The sequence below is a fragment of the Arachis duranensis genome, chromosome 9, assembly GCF_000817695.3.
Source record: "Arachis duranensis cultivar V14167 chromosome 9, aradu.V14167.gnm2.J7QH, whole genome shotgun sequence".
Taxonomy (NCBI): Eukaryota; Viridiplantae; Streptophyta; class Magnoliopsida; order Fabales; family Fabaceae; genus Arachis; species Arachis duranensis.
The window spans coordinates 100,501,759-100,509,898 of record NC_029780.3 but is presented as its reverse complement, the minus strand read 5'-3'; positions in this window follow the sequence as shown (position 1 = coordinate 100,509,898).

Sequence of the window (8,140 nt, the reverse complement as noted above, 5' to 3'; positions counted from 1 at the left end):
AGAAAGGGGAAAGGGGGGAGGGGGACGGCAGTGGCGTTGGTGGTGGTGTTGGTGGTGGTGAAGTGGCAGTGGGTGTTAATGATGATGATGGTGGTGATGATGATGATGCTGATAATGGTGGTGGAGTGGCAGTTGGTGGTGGTGGTGGTGAAGAGGTAATTATGTTGGTAGTGGTGAGGGTATTTTTGTCCAAAAAAATTAAAAGGGCGATTTTAATACGAAAAAAACGTTAAGGACGATTCTAAATCAAAAATTAGAAGAGGGACGATTTCGATTCTGACCCTCAACATTAGGGACTAAAATCGTACTTATCCCTTAAAAAAAATCCTGGATTTTGTGGTTGTGGGTTGTTCTTAACCAGCTTTGGGTATTTACCTTTTACCCTGGGGACTAATAATTCATGATTAGAATGTGTTTGGATTAAAAGTTGTAAATAAAAATTTGTATAAAATTATTTTTATAAAATTGATTTTAATAAAAAATAAATTGGTATTAACGTAATTTTTGTTTGATAATTTTTATGTGAAAATAGATCGTAATAAATTAAATATTATTTAGATTATATTATTTAAAATTATTTTTTGATAAAAATTATTAAAAATGATATAAATTTAATTTTTTGTTAGTTCTAAAATGTACACTTCTTTTCATACATAATTAAAATAATATATACTTTAGTCTATTTTATCAAAATATCTACAAAAAAGATTATAATTTTATTAGTGATAATTATTTTAATAATAATAATAATAATAATAATAATAATATATAAGAGAATGTTAAAAAATATCATAAAAAAAATAATAAATTTTATCGTATGTTAATGAAGGATAAAATTGGTAGATAAAAACTAAATTTTAATCTAATGTAAAATAAAAATAAACACAAAAAATAAAATTTTTAGGTTTAGGTAAATATGGGTTAGAGGATAGAATTTATGTTTGCGTTTATAGAAAAAAAATTAACCAAACAAAAAAATAAAACTTTTAAAAAAATAAAATATATATTTAATGTTCCAAATCCTAAATCAAACAGAGGTGATATTAACCCTACTTTAAAGTTAGAAGTGAGTGTAAATATATTCTCTTTGTTGTCTTAAAATTTACTGTATATGTATTCGTAGGATGTACAAAAAATATTTATTTTTTATATTTATGTCTGAAATACACTTTTAATATAATTTATTCATGAATATATTTATATTGTCTAAAATAATTTCATGTATTCTTTTATTATTTGTCCTAATAATATTAAATAATCTATAAAATAAAAAATTCACAAAGTATTTATATTTAATAAAAAAATTGCCAAACTCGCAATAAACAAATAACTCAATGTTTATAAGAAAAAATGTATTATTAAAAATATTAACAAATAATATTCTAACTATTTAGATAAATTTAATAGACAAAAATAAAAAATATACTATACTCAAAATATTATATAAAAATTAAGAATTATTTAAAAATATATATAATATTTATAGAAATATAAAAAAGAATTAAGATAATTATTAAAAAGATATAATATAGAATAATTATTAATAAATCTCACCATAATTATCATTAAATATTAACAAATTTAATGATTTAATACATAATTTTTTTCAAAAATAGCATCATCATATATAGACTGGTATCAGAACATACCATGTTAGCATACTTGACTATAAAACTTACGCTTATGAATGATAAAACAAAATATTATATATAACATTTTCAGAAATATAAAAAAGAATCGCAATAATTTTTAAAATGATATAAAATAAGATATTAAAATAAAAGAAAAATTTATCAATGTATAGTCAAAACAAAAAAGAGTATTGAGAGATCGGAAAAGGCACAATATTAATTATTTTTTGAGATTATGGATTTGAGATTTTAAGATGTAACTCTGGATTAACTGTGATTATTGAGAAAACATTGATGCTTGACTCGGATAATCTATTTAAGAGAATATATATCTGTCTTGATGCTTGTAAAAAGGATTTTTTGTGTGGATGTCAACCCTTTATATGTTTAGATGTGACGTTTCTTAAAGGGTATTATGGGGAGAAGCTGTTGATGACTATTGGACAAGATACTAACAACCACATCTATCCAATAGCCTATGCAATTGTTATTGCAAAAACAAAAGACAGTTGGAAGTGATTTCTTCGGCTGTTACGAGAGAATTTTAGGGATGGTACATCACATAAATTTAGTTTTATGAATAATCAACAAAAGATAACATTATTTGTACCTCATCAACTTTGACTAAATGCATTATAATTAGCTTGTTTTATTAACTTTAGAATAAATTTATGTCTTTCTACTTTTTAAATTTGTTGGGTATATTAGTTGTTACTGTCTATGTTTTTTTTGTTTAAAGAAAATTTTTGAATATAAAAAATGGATTTTATTCCTTGACTTTATGTATATAAATTGAGTTTGATGAGGACTTAGTATCCGCATTGGGAGATTGTCTTGACTCTCACACTATCTATTATTTTTCTATATTGTTTCTACTATTACATGATTTTGTTAGTATATTCACCTATATATGTGTGTGTCTATATCGATTTTTGAGGTAATCCAATAAAAAGAATTTGAGGAGTTAATATCTTAACTTCATCAACTGTTACTTGGCTTGTTGGCTGAGAAGAAGTGAAAGAATTCAGGTGTAGAACAACACTAAGTAAAAAAAATTAGAAAAATATGAGATATTATGGTCTTCTTTGATATAAAAAAGAATAGAAAAAAGGTGTTGAAAAATATCTATAGAAGACATAATTTTTGGTTTTGTCTAGAAAAGTTGAGAAAGACGATTACCATCAATAGGAGTGTTAGAAAGCTCACATGAAGAAGCTGTGAATTGAGGTTTAAGAACAACTTTTAACCAAATATTGACAACTCAAAGAGGATCAAATGAATTGATTGAGGAGTTTTCTCGACAGATTTCATTGACAATTAAAGAAAGGGATTCATATAATTGACTCAGAATTAAGACAGGGAGATCAATGAGTTTTTAATGGTGAAGCATAATGGCCAGAGACAAATAGTTACTTTTCTGAATTTGGACCGATTTCGAATAAAAGACAAAAGAATTGAGCCAAAAGAGGATAAAGGCTACATGTTCATTGTCAAAAACAGGATTCCCTTTAGAATCCATGTTGTTTTGAATAAAACTTGAGATGGAATCAGACTCGAAGTTGATATCAAATTCATCTTTTGGATAGTCAGTCGATCATGAAACAAACTAGCCATCAATCGGCAAGCCGACCAGAGTCAAAATTTCTATTAGAGTGGGACTCATTATTCCGCATGAAAAATAAAAATTGTTGGTAGCAGGATACCAAAAGTATAGACTGGCCCCTAGTAAAGGAGTTGTATAGGAAAGGTCGAAAGTAGCTAATTTCAAAGCATGTATGATATTGATAGCTTTCCAAACAGGTTTTATGCACTGGTGCAAGTCGAGATATCCAGTCCAAAAAGTAAGAACTCAAATACCTAAGGGGAGTAGTTTTGAAAATGTGACCAGTAAAATATGAGGTATTAACATTTTTACAAAAAATAATGATAAATGCTCTGAGAGTGATGGAAGGAATGGGAAAATAGATTTGATTAGTTTTGAAGTAACTATCGGATCTAGAAAAGAATGCAATATCCCATTTACTAAGAATGAAAAGAATACCTAGCTGTCCAAAGATCGAAGGTCTCGACATTTGGATTTGGGACCCTCAAAGTCCCAATGTTCCATCATTATTGTAAAACTCAACCACTTCTATCATTAATTGAGGAGGAAGAATAATCGCTACATCGTCATCTTCTTCGAGAGAATGAAAAAAAGCAACAGCAGTAGAGTGGCTAATAGAAGAGAAGATGACAAAGCAACAGTTGCAGACGCCATTGAAAACACAGTAGTCACTGTTATAGAAGTAAGAGCCATCGAGGCAGTCATTACGGTGGAGGTAGTAGCTATAGTCGTTGAGAAAGAAGAAGCAGCAATCATAGCTGGCGTGATACTCGAATAAAGAATGGGTTGAGAAGCCATGAGTGAATCGTCGCTAGGAGAAGAGAGCTAGAATTTGAAAGTGAAAAAAGAATAATTGTAAAGGCATTTATATTCAAAATAAACTCATTGAAAATCCAAGAAAATGTAACGTATCTCCAAAAAACGTATGCGTCACTCTAGCATGGTATAACTAAATATCTTTTTAAAATTTAAAATGACATGTGCTAAGCACATAACCCTAAACATATAAAATTTATAATTTTTTAACAAAATAATAAATTTTAAAGAGGCAATTTGTTAGTAGTAAAAATGAGTTTCTCCACTAAATAAGTCGAGATTGTAAACAAGGTTGATCGTATGGGGGCGTGAAGTAGGGGTGTTCATGGGTCGCTGAAACTGGATTTGTCCTGACCTAAACCTGACCCTAAATATACACCGGATCTATTTTTTAGACTCTAACTCAGTCCTAAACTCGATGAAACCTAAATATTTTCGGGCCACAACTATACCGGGTCTAAATCGGGTGAAAATTGAATCTTTAAAATTTTAACAATAATTTGTAAAGAAACTTATTTATGATGTACTTATTTATAAAGAAAAAGTTTGTTACCGAAAAGTTGATATCCATATTTGAACTTGAATTTGTCTAGGACCCAGACCCGGCCCAAAATAATGACTGGGTCTATTTTTGAGACCCTTACCCGACTATAAATTCGGTGAAATAACATCAAATTAGTCCCTAAAATGTTCGGAGCCAGACCGGATCGAATCATGAACACCCCTAGTGTGAAGATCAAGGAGAGTCGAAGTCAGAGATAAACAATACAAGAAAAAAGGTTGACTAGTGGTTACTTTAACTTGAGCACCAAGATTTTTACTTGACTCTCATACTAAAAGTGAAAAACATAGTGCAAATTTTGGGAAACAAGTTAAAGGAAGAACATAGAAAAAAAAATATCCGTCGAGAGTTTTCTCATTCTCTATAAATAAGAAGATTGAAATTAAAATTAACATGCATTCTAACCTACTTTAAGTCATACCAAAATTCTGTAAAAAATTTTCAATCACATTGACATACGAAAAAATAAAGTGTTTATGCATTTAAGTGTTGAATGTTATCACTTTTCTGTTATTTTCTTCTTTCTTTTTGGATGTTCTTATTTTTTTATTGTTATTTTATTGTAATTTTTTTATTATTTATATTTTTTTATTTGTTTTGTATTTTTCATTACTTCTAATTTTATTTTCGATTTCAACTATTTTTTATGTTCATATTATTTTTAAGTTGTTTGCTTTAAGTATGTTGATTGAAGTTTTGTAATTTATCGATCCAATAAAGATACCGATTAAATAAATTTCTGGTCAAACCAATTTTTTAAGAGAAAAAATATTTTTTGTTTTTCGAATGAAATGTTAATAATAACTCATTTTAACATTATTTATTAAAGTCGGTAAGAAAAACGAGTAAAACACAACTATGTATGAAATTTTTTTTGTACAAAAACTCCATTAATTAAAGGAATGAATATTTATGAGATTAAAAATAGGTTTCTAAATTTATTAACTGGCCGCCCTTTAGTAGAGAAGACCAATCCAAGAAATCCAAAAACCTGATCTTACTCGAGAAATTTCTATAATTATTAATAACTATAGTGGCCAAAATAAAATGAATGTAATCTACATAGGTCAAACCACGAAGCAACAAAAACCAAGAAACCTGTGTCAGCAAGTAAGAGGCGTGCCAATCACCTCATCTAACGAGGCGTAGGATAGAATTCACCTGATTGTTATAGCAGCCTTTTAAGGATTGGATACGTGGAACTCCATTGTCCACTCGCAAAGGAAGTGTCAAAAATATATAAAAAGGGTTTTCTAGGCTACTAGATGCAAGATTCTTGTTCCCTTAATAAGTAATAACTCATGGGCTTGGGAAACCCAAGGCATTTAACTAAATTAAAACTTAATTATTTGTTTTAAATTTGGTCAACTTTATTAAATAGTAAATAATTGTAAACTAACTAATGCAGGTGCGTATAAGTAAAAATAATTGTAAACTAATTAAGTACACTCAAATAAGTAAAAAATTGGTGTTAGAAAACACCTTCTTTTAGAATGGCAGTAAAATGATGAAATATAAATTTTTGGAGGTTAAAAATACTTTTCTGCTCATGTATGTGAAAAGTCAGAAAAATAACAATAAAAAAATTTCACCACCGACAATGAAAAGCTTTTTATCATTAAAAATAAAATAAAAAATGTTGTTCACACCATGTGAAAAAGTCTCTAATCCTATATTCTTGTTATTGACATATTCAATTGGCATTCACATACATAATAATAATTGGCCATAATCAAATTTTGACTAGTTAAAAAACAAAAAATATTTTATATATTAAAATTTTTTTAATGTTATCCAATTATATGTTAAATGACCATTTTAAAGTCTTTTTTGTTTTAAATTTTTATTTAAATAAAAAAGCCCCTTTTAAATAGTAAGCCAAAACTTATTATTTTAATAATATCACAATATATGATTGATATTTGAATAAAATTTTTATATTGATAATATATATAAATTAAATCTATTATATATATGCTGGAAAAAATAAATAAAAAAAGTTTTTCTCTTTCATTATTCTAGTTACTTCTTATTACCAAAACCTTTTAATTTTCATAAAGAAATCAGCATTTTGCATCATCATTCATATCTTATCTCCTTCTGCGGTTCAGACAAAGCAAAATGCACAGAAGAAAATTGAAGTATCTATACGTACTAAGTTACTAACTAGTAGACAAATTTAAAAGTCATCTATAAACAAGTATCCAATGATAGTACTATTCAAATGCATGCTAACAGATCAGAGTACATATGCTTATATCACGACATTGTATACCTTATTAATTAGAATAATTAAATAAATAACTAGCTATTTTTATTTAATAACTTAAATTCAGATAACTAATTTTATATTTGATATTAAATTTTTTATGACAAAGGATCTGGAAGCTGATGATTGTATTGTTGCTCTTATTCTTCTAAGCAAAGAGAGAAATTTAATACATTATATAACATATGTCATAATTCATTGTTAGGCTCTTGTAGTCTTGTATATGCATTAAATATATAACTACTTAATATTTTTAGTTAACAATTTAAATTTTTTTAGTATAAGTGATTTATTACACGGGTTATACTACTTGTTTGGATCAGCCATTTTTTAAAGAAAATACTTTTATTAAACTTTTTTAGTCGTTTACATCTTAAAAAATACTTTTATTGAAAAGAATAAATTATTTGTTTTCTAAAATCCAACAATTATTTGTTTTAAGAAAAAGTAGAAAATTTTTTAATTATTTTTTAATAAAAATATCATTTACCATTATCAATAGTTACATTTATATTCTCTTTTGTTTTTTTGGTCTTGTCAAAGTTACTTTTTTTTCCCCTCCAAATTCTAATTTTCGACTATGATCAATCAATCTTCATTTTTCACTCCACATATATACTTATATATTCTCCTTACATCTTAATCTTCTATCATCATCATTCAATATACTACCACACTTTCAAACTAGAATAAAATTCTATTATGATTCTTATTCATTTTGTGAAAAGACAATTTATCTCTTTACAATTAGAACATGAGAATCTGATCTTTAATCATCATTTTCGTTAAACAATCAAGTCCTTTTTTTAAGTTTATTGTGATTTAATTTCTTTATGAAAGAATCCTACTTATATATAGACCGAATAACCTTAAAACTTTTTTTTAATGCATGGTGCAATCAAAAGGTGATTAGACTTGTAAAAAATAAATAGATCAATTTATGGTTTGTTATTATATAGTTTATATAGAAAATGAGAAATAAAAAAATTTTTGAACATAAAGAAGTCAATGAAAAAGAAGATTGAGAAGAAATATTATATCATTGGTCTAAATAGGATAAACTTAATAATGTGAGCTATTATAGGAGGACAGAGGGTACAAGAAAGAGTTTGGAAAGAAGACTCTCCATGAAAAAAGAGATGGAAAAATGCAATAGTAATTTTGTGTAGAGTATATCAAAAAAAAAAAAAAATGACAGCACTAGCAGGATATATCTTTTAAATACAAACTATCGTCTTCTGGTATTCTTGTGTGACTTT